The following is a 17,941-nucleotide window of genomic DNA, read 5'->3' on the forward strand; positions in this document are numbered from 1 at the left end:
CGTGCCCTCCGAACCTTGTCCTCCGACACGGTGATCGCATGATGATCGCTGATCTGACTGCTGCTTCTTGACGTGCTAATCGGCAGACTCCCACTGCTTAGATTGCTTTCAAAGTAGCCGTAGAAAATGTTTAGCTCGTCAGCCAGCGACGGATCTGCTCTCACCTCTGCAGAGGATTTATGTCCAAAGGCACAGATGGTCATGGTCCTTGCCACATGCGTCGGGAGTCATTTAGCTGGAAATGTGAGACTATGCGTTCCCTGTATCTGTGTTTGGCGGCTCTTACTGCGCACCGGAGAGCATAGCACGATGCTTTGTACTCGCTCATGTTTCAAGACCGGCGTTGTAAGCAGCAGTGCTTTTGTTTACTGCTGCATGGATTGATCTGTCCACCCACGGTTTCTGATTTGAGAATGTCCTTATAGTTATTGTATCCGTAGCTTGTTCGGCTAGCGTGCTTACAAAGCTTAATGCTACATCCGTGAACTCGCTGACGTCAGATGAACTTGCGCGAAACATGTCCCAGTCTACGTCATCAAGAGCAGCCTGTAACGTTGCTTCTGATTGGGCGGACCAACGCGTCACTTCCCTGCACCGGGGGATCTTGAACGAGCCGTTGTTTATATTCCGGTGTGAGGAAAATGGCGGCATGGTCCGATTTGCCGAAAGCCGGTAGTGAGCGAGCTTTGTAGGCATTCTTAAACTGAGTGTAGCAATGATCCAGTGTATTCGGTCCTCTGTTTGGACAGGATACATGTTGATAAAAATTAGGCATAACTTGCCTTTGAGTTTGGCTTTGTTAAAGTCCCCAGCGACGATAATAGCAGCGTCAGGATGTTTGTTGATGTTGCCGCTGAGCGCATCGTGAAGCTCAGACAAAGCCAAGCCGGTGTCTGCTTGTGGACGGATGTAAACCGCAGTTATGATGATCGATGAAAACTCCCGAGGCAGATAGAATGGGCGGCAAATAATGGATAAATGTTCCAGATGAGGCAAGCAGGAACGCGACAGAGTGGAGATTATTCCTGGGGTCACACCATTTCTTGTTAATCATGAAACCCACTCCTCCGCCTTTGGATTTGCCGGCCTCGGCTGTCCTGTCCATCCATAAAAAAGAAGTTTTCAGACGGAGTTACAGCAGAGTCCGGGACCAAGGGCGTGAGCCACGTTTCAGACAAACAAAGGATGTTACAGTCCCTAATGTCCCGTTGGAAACTTATCCTGGCTCTAAGATCGTCCATCTTATTCTCCAGAGACTGGACATTGGCGAGCAGAATGCTCGGTAAAGGAGGGCTGTGTGCTTTTTCCTTAGTCTGTTGCGAATCCCAGCACGTTTCCCGCGGTGTTTCTTGATCCGTCGCCTCGGGTGGTTATTCAGGTGGCCATTGTTCATCTCGGCGTTCCGGAGAATCTCAGATGGCCACGGTAGGTTGGAGGAGAAAGTGTCCTGAAACAGGTCAGTGAAGCGGTGTCCAATGTCCAAAAGTGTTTCCTTTTCGTATATGATCAGTGCAGAGGTAATGTGTGTAAAAAGAGAAAGCAAAAGTAGGTAAAAAAGTAAATAAAAACATAATCTAAGCGGAGCGACCTGGACGGCGACCGGACTCGGCGCCATCTTGCATGACTAGTATTAGTATACCGTGATTGTGTGGCTTTGACTTCTCGTCTATTGACTGACTCCCCTGCATTCCGCTGCTCACTAAGTGATCTGCACAGAATCCGCACTTGAAATCATCCTCAACTCACATTTCACGTATTCTTGAAATGATCAATTATCTTCATAATTGTTTTTATACACAAACTCGCTATTATATTAGTCAACATTTGAAGTGGATCAAAACCTTTCATCAAAGTTGTCCTAAAACTACAATCTACTAACAAGGAGTTAATTGTAATAGTATGCACGTTTTTAGGTATATTACTGTAAAGACTGTTGGGCATTAGAGTGTGTAGTAAGCTTTGTCATCAGCTAAACAGTACAGTGGTATCTGTCTACATTTTATTTTGCTTTGTAGGAGAGACTGCCAAACAAAGACCAAGCTCTAAACTGAGCGCCAGATATGCTGGTAAATCCAATTTATTTTTACATATTTATCATTAGAATAACTAACAAATAATTCAATATTTTATATTAAAGCTTTTGGTATTTGCACTAAAAGTTACATTAAAATTAAATGTTATCGAATACATTTACAAAGATTTTGTTTCCATATATGCAGTGTAACATCTTTAAATAACTGAACTTGGAACAATTAATTTAAACAAACTATGGTTGTGATTTTTATAGCAAGAACCTAGAAAATAAAAATTGACCAATTGCAGTTTGTACTGGATGACTGGGGCCAAAAATTAATGGATACCTCAAAGGAGTTTGAGGAAATGATGAGAAGAGAACAGGAGAATGACATGAACGTCAGTGTGGGCTGACACTCATGAGGACCCTAACAGGCTCCCTGCAGACACAACACAAAACATGTACTCACATCAAAACAGAACATGTCCATGCACGCACCACCACAGAACATCTACTCACACACATTACACCAACACCTTCAACATATACCAACAAACACACAGCAAACACCACTTTACTCCACTATATCAAGCACAAACATCAGTACATCAGACAATCAATTTTATGGTCAATTAGAAGAGTAAATGTTCACTTAGTAGAAGACTGTTAACCTGTTTTGAAAGAATTTTCAGCATATTAAGGATTGTTCATGATTTTCCAGTCGTTAAATGTTTAGTTATTTTTAAATTGTTGTGTAAACAGGTTCTGTAGAGTAATTAAATGATAACTTAGTAGTAGAGTACTCTGGAAAGTTTTTCAAGCTACTGGTATGAATTAATGAATTATCATTTGTGAAATGTTTAGTTATTTTAAAATTGTTATGATGCCGGTATTAAAATAGTTGTTTTCGCATGAATAATAATAATAAAAATGCTTAAAAGCAGTGCTGGATTTTAAATGTGTTGATATTGGTTTTAAGGTAATGTGATTTAAAAAATTTTTTTCAAATGTCACCTTTATTTATATAGCGCTTTAAACAAAATACATTGCGTCAAAGCAACTGAACAACATTAATTAGGAAAACAGTGTCAATAATGCAAAAATGATAGTTAAAGGCAGTTCATCATTGGATTCAGTTATGTCATCTCTGTTCAGTTAAATAGTGTCTGTGCATTTATTTGCAATCAAGTCAACGATATCGCTGTAGATAAAGTGTCCCCAACTAAGCTAGCCAGCGGCGACAGCGGCAAGGAACCGAAACTCCATCGGTGACAGAATGGAGAAAAAAACCTTGGGAGAAACCAGGCTCAGTTGGGGGGCCAGTTCTCCTCTGACCAGACGAAACCAGTAGTTCAATTCCAGGCTGCAGCAAAATGTTTTAATGGTCGCACGTGTAACAGAAATTACACTTTGCAACTATAACATTTCTGGCGATATTTTGTACCATGAAGTGTTGTGTCAGTGCGGCTGCCATCATGCTTTTAACTTTTTTTTTTTTTTTTTTTTTAATTTAAGTACTTCTGTGCATCCGTCAGGTGGCCATTGTCTGAATATGGCTTTTGTATCCAATTGAGAAGGGGGTATGCTGGATCAGCTAAAATTAATAGGGGGATGTCGACTCATGCAATGTATTTTGCTGGGATGAATGGAAACAGAGTGCCATCCTCTGCTTTTCTGAACAATCCAGTTTGCAAAAACCTGGGCCTCATGAACACTACCGGGCCATCCTATGCACATATCTCGGAAAATTCCTTTGTGGTCGACTACTCCCTGCATTACAATGGAATAAAACCAGTTATAGAAGCCTGCTGTATTGGGACCATCGGGTCTATCTACTTTTATGTGTGTACCATCCAGGAAGCCAACTACTTGTGGAAAACCCCACTGATGGAGAAAATAATCTACTATTTGTTTGGCCTCACTGGCATTTGGAAAGCACACAAAGATGGGCTGTAAGTGTTGGCAGACAGCTTTGCAAAACTCTCGTTGATCTTCCTAAGCCGAAAAGATGAGCTATGGTCTTGTATTCCACCTGGTCTTGTATTCCATGCTGTTTGTTGTTGGCGTCTGTACTGCGTTTGAGCTCTGTCACTATATTCTTTTTATCGACTATTTTTATCTTAAAAATCAATTTTGTACACCATCGTTTCCGTTTATATAACGTGTGAATATATCCTCTATTGTATTCTAAAACAAAAACAATCAGAGCGCCTCGTTATCACTAGTTTTATTTTGATCTCCTGCAAATACAAATGATACATTAGGACTTCCGTTTACTGACCTAATAAACTCTTTTGGAGTCAAGCAAAATGTCATCGGGCCCACTCATCGTTTTAATCATACACTAGATTTAATTATAATCGCATGGAATCGATCTTACTGCTATAGATATCGTACCTCAATGTGATGATGTTACAGACCATTTCCTTGTATCGTGCATGCTGCATATCACTGATATTAACTATGTCTCAGCGTTACCATCTGGGCAGAACTATTGTACCAAAAACAGATTCGCAAATAACCTGCCTGATCTATCTCAAATGTTATTTGTACCCAAAAATACACATGAATTAGACGAAATGACTGCAACATGGGCACTATTTTCTCTAATAAATTAGAAGCTGTTGCCCCCATCAAATTGAAAAAGGTTAGAGTAAAACGTACTGTGCCATGGTATAACAGTAATACTCACTCTCTCAAGAAAGTAACTCGTAGTCTTGAACGCAAATGGAGAAAAACTAACTTGGAAGTTTTTAGAATAGCATCGAAAATCAGTATGTCCAACTATAGACAGGTTCTAAAAACTGCTAGGGCAGAGCATATACACAAACTCATAGAAAATAACCAAAACAATCCAAGGTTTTTATTTAGTACAGTGGCTAATTTAACAAATTACCAGACGCCACCGGATTCAAATATTCCACCAACGTTTAATAGTAATGACTTTATGAATTTCTTCACTGATAAAATAGATAACATTAGACATACAATAGCGAATGTAGATTCTACAGCGTCTAACACTTCAGTTTCATCCATTGCACCCAAAGATAAACTGCAGTGCTTTACAAATATAGGACAGGAAGAGCTAAATAAACTTATCACTGTATCTAAACCAACAACATGTTTATTAGATCCTGTACCCACTAAATTACTGAAAGAGTTGTTACCTGTAGCCGAAGAACCGCTTCTCAATATCATTAACTTGTCGTTATCTTTAGGTCACGTCCCAAAACCATTCAACCTCGCGGTTATTAAGCCTCTTATTAAGAAACCAAAACTAGATCCTAGTGAACTGGCAAATTATAGGCCTATTTCAAATCTTCCATTTATGTCTAAAATTTTTGAAAAAGTTGTGTCTGCTCAATTGAGCACCTTCCTGCACAAAAATGATCTGTATCAAGAATTTCAGTCAGGTTTCAGCCCCACCATAGCACAGAAAATGCACTTGTAAATTACAAATGACCTGCTTCTTGCATCAGATCAAGGCTGCATCTCATTTCTAGTTATACTTGATCTTAGTGCAGCGTTCGACACCATAGATCATGACATACTCCTAGATCGATTACAAAACTATACAGGTATTCAAGGGAAGGCTCTAAGATGATTTAGATCCTACCTGTCCGATTGCTACCATTTTGTTTACTTAAATGGGGAGTCATCTCATTTATCATCAGTAAAATATGGAGTGCCACAAGGATCCGTCCTAGGTCCCCTTCTATTTTCAATATACATATTGCCCCTTGGTAATGTTATTAGAAAATACGGAATTAGCTTCCACTGTTATACTGATGATACTCGGCTATATAGCTCAACGAGACCAGATGCAACTTCTAAATTATCTAAGCTAACAGAGTGTGTTAAAAATGTAAAAGATTGGATGAGCAATAATTTTCTCCAATTAAATTCGGATAAGACAGAGATATTAATTATTGGACCAAAAAACACTACACAGAATCTTGTAGATTAAAATCTGCAACTAGACGGATGTACTGTTACTTCCTCTACAGTCAAAAATCTGGGTGTTAAATTAGACCGCAACTTGTCTTTTGAAAATCAAATTTCCCATGTTACAGAAAAGCTAGTTCATGCATTCATGACCTCTAAACTGGACTATTGTAATGCACTTCTAGGTGGTTGTCCTGCTTCTTCAATAAACAAGCTACAGGTAGTCCAAAATGCAGCAGCTAGAGTCCTTACCAGGTCAAGAAAATATGATCATATTACCCCAATTTTACAGTCTCTGCACTGGCTACCTATTAAGTTCCATATCAGTTACAAATTATCATTACTTACCTATAAGGCCCTTAATGGTTTAGCTCCTGCATACCTAACAAGCCTTCTACCACGTTACAATACATCATGCTCCCTAAGGTCACAAAACACTGGACTTTTGGTAGTTCCTAGGATAGCAAAGTCCACTAAAGGAGGTAGAGCTTTTTCACATTTGGCTCCCAAACTCTGGTATAGCCTTCCTGATAATGTTCGGGGTTCAGACACACTCTCTGTTTAAATCTAGATTAAAAATGCATCTCTTTCGTCAAGCATTCGAATAATGTATCTTAAATTGTGAGTGTAGTTGCATCTGATCAAATGCGCATTTTTATTCTTTAGCTTGGGTTAAACTAATTAATTTTACTTTGTTGGATCAGCAGCTATGCTAACGATGTCTCTATTTGTTTCAATGTTTTGCCACGGGATGTAGGATTTACACAACCTCCAGTCTGGATCCAGAACACCTGAGAAGAGATGGTTCTGACCCTCAGAGGACCTCAGTTGATGCTAACCCTGAATCAACAAACAGAACTAACAAGTATTGCTACAAGTGTGACTGCATCATTATAATAATTATTAATTATTAATAATATTCACGAGTTCACATCTGGGTATATTTAATACAGTAAGGTTATGCGTATTTGGCGTGCTGTCCGGGTGGAGGGCTCCAAGCTCGGGATGTGGCCCGAACCCAGAGTAACCCCCAACCCCCCCCCCCCAGTTGTGGTAAGAGTAGATGGATCTATAAGTGAGGAGAAATGGGGTGGAGGAGGGATGCTGAAAACTGTCAATGAACAGAGGTAGGTTCTGCTGTTATTTATACCTTGTCATGAGTTGATTACTGATTGGTCTCCACTTCTGTTAATTAGGTTAATGAACTGCGACTGCTCCTCCCGAACTTTGTTATAAAAACATAATTTCACGAGTTCACATCTGGTTATATTTAATACAGTAAGGTTATGCGTATTTGGCGTGCTGTCCGGGTGGAGGGCTCCGAGCTCGGGATGTGGCCCAAACCCAGAGTACTCCCCCCCCCCCCCCCCCCCAAAACAAGAGAGCAAAAGGACAGCCGCCGGACTACGAACCCCCCAAAAACGCAGAGATTTGGCGGGCTGACGTTTTAGAAGCGTGGTCGTTTGACCAGGAGATCTTGTGTTGCCTCTGGCAGAAGCGGAGGAGCAGGCAGGCCCTGTTGGTTAATAGATGAGTAAGAAGCGGTTGCGATGTCGGGAAGACAGCCTCCACCGTCAGCCTGCGAGGTGTAATGATGTATTGACTAGATGCGTAATGTGTCCGCTGGGAGGCTGAGGCTCGCTGGACAGATAGAGGAAACGAATTATATTCCTGCGTCCGCTTGAAGACCGGGCTCGCTGGACGAAGAACAGAAAGAGATGGATGCATACTGCGTCCGCTGGGAGACTGAGGCTCGCTGGACGGGTAGAGGAAATAAATAGGTATTTACTGCGTCCGCTGAGAGACTAGTGCCCGCTGGACAGACAGAGGAAACAAATAGGTATTTACAGTGTCAGATGGGAGACTGAGGCTCGCTGGACAGGTAGAGGAAAAATAGATATTTACTGCATCTGTTGAGAGACTAGTGCTCGCTGGACAGACAGAGAAACAAATAGATATTACTGCGTCCGCTGGGAGGCTGAGGCTCGCTGGACAGACGGGGAAACCAATAGATATTTCTGTGTCCGCTGGGAGACTAGTGCTCGCTGGACTGACAGAGGAGACAAATAGGTATTTTCTGTGTCCGCTGGGAGACTATAGCTCGCTGTACAGACAGAGGAAACAAATAGATATTTACTGCGCCCGCTGAGAGACTAGTGCTCGCTGGACAGGCAGGGGAACCAAATAGATATTTCTGCGTCCGCTGGGAGACTATTGCTCGCTGGACCGACAGAGGAGACAAATAGGTATTTTACTGCGTCCGCTGAGAGACTAGTGCTCGCTGGACAGACAGGGGAAACAAAAAGATTTTTTTTTTTTTCTGCGTCCGCTGGGAGACTAAGGCTCGCTGGACAGACAGAAAAAGCAAATAGATATTTACTGCACCCGCTGAGAGACTAGTGCTCGCTGGACAGGCAGAGGAACCAAATAGATATTTCTGCGTCCGCTGGGAGACTGGTGCTCGCTGGACTGACAGAGGAGACAAATAGGTATTTACTGTGTCCGCTGAGAGACTAGTGCTCGCTGGACGGACAGGGGAAACAAAAATATTTTCTGCATCCACTGGGAGACTGAGGCTCGCTGGACAGACAGAGGAAACAAAGCAGATATTTATTGCGTGGTTTACTCGATGAGGGTTTGGTGGGCTTTTTTGATATGGAATCGGTTGGTTCTTATGTAGCTTTGGAAGGCATCTGAGGACCACTGCTGGGAGAGACCTTTTTGAGCTGCTGAGGTTGCTGCCCCAATGTGGAAAGAGTGGCTTGAGAAGTTTTTTGCTGGGATTCCTGAGTGTTGGAGAACGGATTTGAGATCTTTCTGAAACCAGAAGCGTGTCACTGGTTTGTTGGATTCATCTATGAATAGGGGATCGAGATGGGATTTAGCTTGGGAAGTTTTCCACTGGAGGTACGCCAGAACGGATTGGAATGGTTGGATTGGTGATGAGAGTTTGAAAATATAAATGAAATGGCCTTTTTTGGTTTGATCTGTCTTACTTTGTTTAATCAAATATGATATGCTTTCGTTGTCTAGGACTGATAAGTCTGAGATGGTGGGGTGGGTTTTTGAGTCAAATTTGGAGGTGATGGCGAGTTCCGAACATCTAAGGAAACCGAAAAAGGTAAAATAAATAAAATAAATAATAAAAAAAAAAAAAAAAAATTGAAACAGAAACGAGAGAGAGAGTCAGCCATTTGGTTTTTTGAGCTCGGAATGTGTTTGGCGACTAAGATGAATTGGTCGCACGCTGAGATCCAGGTGAGGCGTCTTAAAAGAGGCATTATAGCCTGTGAATGAGAGCGGCTTTTATTAATGCAATGCACTGTTGCGTCGTTGTCGCAATGCACCAGAATGCTGCTTGTGGTCCATTCTTTTCCCCACAGAAAAGCTGCTACTACTATAGGGTAAATCTCAAATAATGCGGAGGACAGAGGTATGTCCTGTAATTGTGGTGGCCAAGGAGACGCAAACCAACGACCTTGGTAAAATCCTCCAAAACCAACTGAGGGGGCGGCGTCTGTGAACAATCGGATATCGACGGGGGACAAAATGAGGTGGCGGTAGAAAAAGGATAGGCCGTTCCATTGGTTTAGGAATGTTAACCATAACTTGAGTTTGTCGCGACATGCTTGGGTTATGGAAATGCGGTCCTCTAGAGCGTGGACGGAGGACGCGAGTAAGAAGAGGTGCTAAATAAATGGGCGGCCTTGCGGAGTGATGCGCATAGCGAAATTTAGGTGGCCGAGCAGGGATAGTAGTTCACGTTTAGAACCATTTGGGTTGTCAAGGAGGATAGATGAGACTAAGATGATTCGGTCGATTTTCTCTTTGGGTAGGGATGCTTGGAATTTGTCTGAATCCAATTTAATCCCGAGAAACTCGATGGATTTGGCCTGACCCATCGTTTTCTCTTGTGCAATAGGAATTCCGAGTTCGGAAAAGACTTTTTAGACTGTAAGGAAATGCGCGGCTGGGATGGCTTCGGGGTGCGAAATTTATTAAAAAATCATCTAGCAGGTGAATGAGGTGGGAATGGCGTAATTGTTCGACAAGATCCAGCAAACTGCTTCTGATAGCATGTCAAAAATTGCATGTCACTGATTTGCATCCGAAGGTTAGGCACACGGCAAAGTAGTATTTCCCGCCCCAGCGAACTCCAAAAAGATGGCATGAATCCGGATGTATAGGCATAATTTTGAAGGCTGAAGTAATGTCGATTTTTGCGAGCCAAGCGCCCCGACCTGCGATTTTGCCTTAGTCCAGCTACGCTCCATTTCCTGATAGGTGGGATCGTCGGGGTGGCCGAGCGGTAGGAGGATCCCGGAGAAGATGGGAGCCTTGCCGGGGGTGGTGAAGGCTGGCCTCGGCGTCTTGGTGAGCTCAGGGCTGATCGGGCCAGTGTGCGGCCGCGAGAAGAAGCCTGGGGCTCAGGTGCGTCGTCCGGCGTAGGAAGGATGCTCGTGTGGCCGTCGGAATGCGAAGGTGCATCCCAAGCGATGTTTACTTCTTCATCGGATGAAGAGCTTAGTGTTTGAGACATGGTTTTGCAGAGAGGAGAGCTGAAGAGCTGATGACTGCTGAAAACTGTCAATGAACAGAGGTAGGTTCTGCTGTTATTTAAACCTTGTCATGAGTTGATTACTGATTGGTCTCCACTTGTGTTAATTAGGTTAATGAACTGCGACTGCTATTCCCAAACTTTGTTATCGTCTGGCTATGTCTTGTATTAATTTTTCTAAAAATCCTGTCATACGTGCAAAAACTGACAGTCACCACTTATAAGCTATTACTAAATATTGTAGAAACATAATTTTCTGTAAAGTTGCTTTGTAACGATATTGTAAAAAGCTATACAAATAAACTTGAACTGAATTGAATACTCAAACGCCACAACACAACGGCCACATTCTTTTGGACATATAACGGTAATAATCATAGCTTGACATTAACACCCGCCAACCCGCCAAATGCAGTTGGATTTTGCTCGTGGCGGGTAACACAGTGACTCCAACTATCCACTTTGCCGGGTTGAATAGTTGTAATGTTTTTAAAAGGCATCTGAAATAAGCCATATTGCAGTGTGACACTACGACACAACTCCCATGAGTATTACATGCACACAGTGTTGCCTTGCACGCTAGTGACAGAAACAAAGAGACCGCTAGCTGCCATGCTTGTGAGTGGAGATTCTGGGCATACACTGCATGTCTCTACAGTTGGAGTTGGCCTACTCTGATGCGGTGTCCCATAACAAGCTGGCAAGGAAATTTAATGACCTGCTGAGTTGCCTGTATACGTTCTATCACAAGAGTTGTGTAAACAGGGCAAACTTAACGGGGAGCTTCGAGGAGACTGGCATGAGACATCTGATGCCGACAAGGATAGGAGGAACACGGTGGGTTTCACATTTCCTGCGAGCCCTTGAAAACTTTTTGAAAGGCTACAAGGGACTCGTGCACCACCTAGAACAGGTATAGTAGGCTAGTACAGGTAGGAAAAGGAAAGTTAAGGTGGCAATATTTCCCAAATGTAGAAATATGTCAGGGCCTAGAAACCGTACAAGAGAAGTGTGTTAGTTTAATGTAGTAATGTATTCATTCATTTTAATAATTACTCAATATATATTTATATAAAATAATATAAATATTATTTTATACTAATTACATTCTATACATTTATAATGTCAGGCACAGTCACCTGGAGGAGCTGGGAATGAAACACAGAAGGCAAAGGCCTGAGGGTTTCTCCATGTTATGAAGGATGGGACGGTCATCAAATTCTCCTGCTTCCTTCATGACTTGCTGACTCAGCTCAGCAGCCTGTCCCTAACCATGCAGCATTCCTCAGTGACTGTGGCCGAAGTCCATGACTGCCTGACCTCCACCTCAGCTTTAATACTCAAATACAAATCCAGGTACAACCACCAAATAGAGTGTATTTATCATTTTTCATTAAATGTACATATTAAATGTACATATTTCATATTATAAATTAAAAATAATAATAACAATAATATGTTCTTTGTTCATTGTTGTTCTAATGCAGAGTATGTTAAGGAGTGTTTACATTTACATTGTATATTTCTATCCATTTCTTGTCAACCTAACTAGTAGTCTTTATTAGGGCCTCAGCACAAAATTAAACAAACTGAAATGTACTCTTTATGATGAGAGGAACATCCCCCTCAAATTTTAATGAAGATAAAAGCAACTTTGTCCAAACCATGGCATTCATTTTTCGTGAGGTTTCGAGACTGACTTACTTTCCATTGCAACTTGTAACAAATAATTTCCCAGTGTGGTTCAATAAAGTAATTCGGAGTCTGATTCTGATATTTAAACAGACAGTGTTTCTAATGATAAAGTTTTTTTTCAGTTTAGTTTTTTATAGAGTTGTGACGTTCGCGAACGAACCGATTCTTTTGAACGGCACATAAACATGAACGATGGGAGCCGAGTCCCGGCTGGAGGGGAGCCGTTCTTTCTGTCGTTCTTTTTTCCTATGCGTATTTCACACAGATGCACACAAATGAGCTCCTCCGCCAGACAGAACAGTTATAGGGGGAGGGGCGCACCCAGCGCAGGCCAACCCTTTATAGCATGATGATATTAGTTATTAGTTGTGCATGTTCATTGCAGCCCACTTTGTTATTGTTCATTGACTTGAAGGGGCTGATGTCCTATTTGCAAAGTTTACAGTAGTAATAGTATGTAGTATGTAGACATTTCCATTTTATTTATTCTAATTTTATCTACTTTAAATATTTTTTGTTTTCTATCAAAATGTTCTTGTGTGATAATGTTCTTGTGTGAAAGTGTTTGTAGTAAAAGCTGTTTTGCACAGAAATTCATTGCAGCCGGCTTTGTTTTTGATGTTTAGTTGAGTAGGTATTGTATGAATAACATAAGTCAACGTGTTTACACACACACACTTTGTACTAAAGGTAAATCCAAAATAGTGATGTCACTGTCTAAGCAGAGGGATTTGTGCAACCCTATGGAATATAGTCCACACATGACAAACGAGGTAATAATCAATATTTCAGAATAATTCAAACTCAGATATTGGTGTGTGATATGAGTTTTAATTATTTGACTACAAATCTCACCTCATTTTTCCTCCCAGTGATTATTTCCAGGATAAACTGAGATGCCCCCAAGCTGGCTTCTTAAAACTGACTAAATATTTAAAAAGAGCCAAAAGAGCCGTTCTTTTGAACGGCTCTTTGAAAGGAATGGATCGCGAAGATCCGGATCCCCTCAAAGAGCCATAAATCCCATCACTAGTTTTTTATCATTTTTATTAATCTTCCACATCCGTGCACCACTTATTATGCAATAAGAAGCTACTTTTTATGTCTTTATCATTTTTTTATCAGAGCTAATGATAATGACCTGTATTGTTATACATTTATGTAGTCTTGATTTGGGTTTGTACAGTGGATTTACATTTAAAAGGGTTGTAAAACTAGTTCAAGTAAATTTTAGCATGCCATAGTCAACTTTTATCAAGTAATTTCACAACAAAAATATGGCTTGTAAAAATGTTGTGTGGCTAGTAACTTTGAAAAACCACTAGCCACATTGGCTATTGAGCAGAAAAGTTAATGTCAAGCCCTGGTAATAATGGGGAGGAAGCAAGTGCAAGTAAATGAATGATTTACTGAGAGAGTCAAGTGAACAGATGAACAGCGGGGACAACAGGTATGTAGAGAGATATCATGGTGATCCAGGAAGTGGCGATGAGTTGAGACAGCAGGAGAGCGTGACGCAGGAACTGAGATGAGCGAGGCTGCAATGAGAAATGCATGGAACATCTGGTAAGGAATGCCCTACAGAAATTAGGCTCACCGGAGTAATTCTCGGGAACAGGTAGGCGGGGCTCCGGCCTGTAGTTGGACTCGGGGACAGCTCGAGAACAGATTGTGCGGGCGGTGCAGCGGGAGTGGTCAGCTGTTGGATTTGCTGGGTGAGCTCGGACACCTGCATCACCAGCGCTTGGACGGCGCATCCGGTGTTGATGATGCTCTCCTGCTGTTGATCCATACATGTGACACTGTGGTGGATGAAATCCAATAATGAGTTAGAACTTGCTGCTTCCAAGTTGTTCAGAGTGTTCTGTAATGGTAATAATGGTGAGGAAGCAAGTGCAAGTAAATGATGAATGATTTATTGAGAGAGTCAAGTGAACAGAGATAAACAGCGGGGACAACAGGTATGTAGAGAGATATCACGGTGACCCAGGAAGTGGCGATGAGTTGAGACAGCAGGAGAGCGTAACGCAGGAACTGAGATGAGCGATTCGTGGTGGTGAGTGGATGGGGTTCCAAAGGTGCGAAGATCCAGCGACGAGACAAACAGAGAAGAAACAGGAATGAAAAACCAGGTATACAACGGGTAGCTTCAACAACGCTCTGACAAACACAAGACGAAAGACAGGGCAATAAGTAGGGATCGGGTAATGAGTGGCAGCTGTGGCTGATGAACAATCAACGGAGACGCCCACATGAAACGATCAGTGCTGACGAGAGACACACAAAAACTCCACCCACATAGTGCAAAGCAGAGACGACGGTTTACCAACCCTGACAGCACAATGACTGCTTTTCGGAAAAAGTGGCGTTTTTAGGGCAAGCTCATTTTTTAACACACTAACAAAAAATACATTGCATTTGCCCTTTGCAGAGTGCAGTTATTGGATAGCACTATATTTTAGACAGATTGGAAATTAATTCTAATAAACATGCCGCTACAATTAAAAACTATTACATTAAAATACATTTAAAACTGTATTTAAATAATTTAATCGGCATGCAGATCCTCGTTTATTTCAGACTGTGGCGACAGCAACACGGTCAGTCACTTATTGCTCACATGTATCATATCTATAACAATGGGAAAAACATATCGTTTTTATGACACGTCATTATTACACGAAAAATATGTCATTTAAATGAAATATGTCTCTGTGTATATGAATGTATATGAAATACTAGATAATTATATTGCTTTTATGACATAACATCTCATTATTATGAAAAAATATGTTGTTTAAACGAGAAACGATGATGGTAAAATGACATAACACGTTATAACTACATAATTGAGTTGAAAAAATGTGTGTGGCAGCAATGCGTCACTGTATGCAGCACTATCTATTTTTTATTATACAATTAACAAAAGCAAAAAAACTCTGACTCCTATGCAACTGGACCATTCGCTGAAGGACCATACCAGGGACTTTCTAGATCTGGCCTGCCTTACCCACTTCCCGGACCGCTCGCTCAGGCCGGTGTAATAGAAGTTAGAGAGCGAGCAGTCGGAGAAGCTTGTAAGGCATGCCTGCCAGCTATCTGTCCCAGAGATGATTTCGCCACCTTCGTGGAGTGGATGCTGGAGAAAAATGTATCTTTCCGCCCAGCCCTGAATTTTCTGTTTCTCCGCTGGTTCCGTCCAGCCCTGAATTTTCTGTTTCTCCGCTGGTTCCGTCCAGCCCTGAATCTCCTGTATTCCCTCCCAGCCTCCCACTTCCGCCTCCTCCTAGACCTGCCAGTTCCTCTGCTCCACTTTCGCTGGTTCAGTCCAGCCCCGTATCTCCTGATTCTCTGCTGGCTCTGTCCAGCCCTGATCCTCCTGTGTTTCCTCCTGCTCTCATCTCCTCCTAGACCAGCCAGTTCCTCGACCTCATCTCCGCTGGTGCCAGTCAGTCCCACAGCTCACCCTCAGTCAGCGCCATCGGGGCGCGATGGTTCGCCGCGGGACTTCCAGTCTCCAGCTCCGCCGCGTGTGGATTCCCTGTTTCCGCCTCCAGCCTCTGAGCCCTGGACTTCTCCTCGGTCTTTCGACCCTGCGGCTTCGCCTTGGCACCCTGCTCCCTCGTCTTCACCGTGGCCCGTCATCCCACCTGCTCCACTGGGCTCCCTCGTCCCTCCGGCTCCACCTTGGTCAGTCGTCGACCATCCGCCGCCACCCTCCCTCCGCTGGTATTCCTCTTGCGGTGCGAGGACGCACCATTCCGGTAGGGGGCGAACTGTTACATTCATTGACTTTCAGTTTCCTTATTTGGTCATGTTCCTGTTCTTGTTTGGTTGATTTGATTAATCCCCATCTGTCTCCATTTCCCTGATTACCTCCTGTGTGCTTAAATACCCTGTCTGTTTAGTTCCTCCTCGTCCGTGATTGTTTATGTAATAATAAAATCTCCATAATCATCGGGAAGAAGGAGGCGGGAACCGGCGGACAATCAAATGAAACTTTAATAATCACAAAATAAACAAAACAGCGCATCAGCCCCTCACGGACGACTGATGCGCACAAATAAAAACCAAAACATAAAATAAAGCCCAGGCCTGGTCCTCTCTTGTCCTTCACTGTCGTCGCTCCAGTTTTTTATCCTTCCATCTCCTCTGTAGGACTTGGGGCCCGTGGTGGGTTGCAGGTGTCGCTGATTTCCCAATCACTCCACCGGCCTCGCTCGTGTTCCCACATCCCTCGGCCCCGCCCCACTCGTCACAGTTTATGTATTGTATTATGTTGGATGTGCCCTTATTCTCCTGCGATTATTAAAAGTGCCCTTTTGTATATCGTCTTCCTCGTGCGCCCTTCATTACACACTAGCAACCGTAACAATGTTAAGCTGAGACATATTTACATATACATTTTTCTTACATTTTCTTTATATTATCCCCTTTAAATTACATTAGTGCAAATGATCTACAATAAACAAAGAAATTAAACTGATTAAATAATTATTTGAGGTCATTACACCCCCCCCCCCCCCCCCACTAAAAAACAAATATTTTACATATTAGTTTTATTAATTTTTTTACTATTTGTGGGTAAATATATAACATTTAAATGTTAATGACAGTGTAATGTACATACTTTCACACAACTTAACAATACAATCATCATTTTCTACTTTCATTTATATTACCTTTACATTTAATCATTTAGCAGACACTTTTATCCAAAGCGACTCACAAACAAGGACAGTGGAAGCAATCAAAAAGAGTAATGATATATAAGTGCTATAACAAGTCTCAGTTAGGTTAACACAGTAAACGTAGCTGAATAGAGAAAAAAGAATAGAGCAAGCTAGTGTTAGAGGTCTTTACACACACACACACACACACACACACACACAATTGCTTAATAAATGAAAAGAAAATAGAATACAAAAAGATTAGAAAGGTTGTTAATTTTTTTTAAAGAATAGAATTAGAATAGTGAGTGTTAAAGTTAGAGGGTCAAATAAATATCTATCTATCCATCCATTGTACTTCCATACAATTGTGACATTACTATAATCATCTAAAAGTGGACACAACCACCTACACCTCCATTATGTATTGACACATTTTCAATGTCACTTAAGCACTGCATTAATCTCTGACAATTCCATCCAGCCTTTCATATGTCTGTTAAGCTGGTAAAAACTATAATTCTGCTGTATAGTATTATTACGACTGTAGACTTAGAATAACCCTTAACTGTTTATTACCCACAATATCTCTTTGAACTTAACTATTTCAACTCTTACTTTGTATAAAGGATACAGATTCAGGTGATCGATGCTCAGTTGGGATCGTACACAGCAGGTTACCACATCAGTGTTTCCACCACAAACACTCCAGTTCAATGGTCGAAGTGTGGGCTCATCCAGGGTGTCATACGTGTAGAGAATCCTAGGTTGCCTGTTTCTGGCAGAAGCTCTCCTCATAGGTTCTGATGCAAAATCACCCTCTTCATGTTCTGTTTCTCCTATGGATCCTTCCTCCAGCTCCAAATCCCCTTGAAAATCTCCCAGTACCTGTTTATCAGACTTCTCTGGGTGCCCATCCAGGTTAGGTAGGTTTTTAGATTTGTCAGCGATTTCTTCAATGTCAGGTTCCTTCTCGTGTTTTCTGTTTCTCCCCTCTTCTAGGATGTAATTCTAATGCAAGTAGATCCAGATCGGTTCCTGTTCTCTGTGTTGGAACCC

This window comes from Carassius carassius, chromosome 39 (assembly GCF_963082965.1).
Source record: "Carassius carassius chromosome 39, fCarCar2.1, whole genome shotgun sequence".
In the NCBI taxonomy this organism is placed as follows: domain Eukaryota; kingdom Metazoa; phylum Chordata; class Actinopteri; order Cypriniformes; family Cyprinidae; genus Carassius; species Carassius carassius.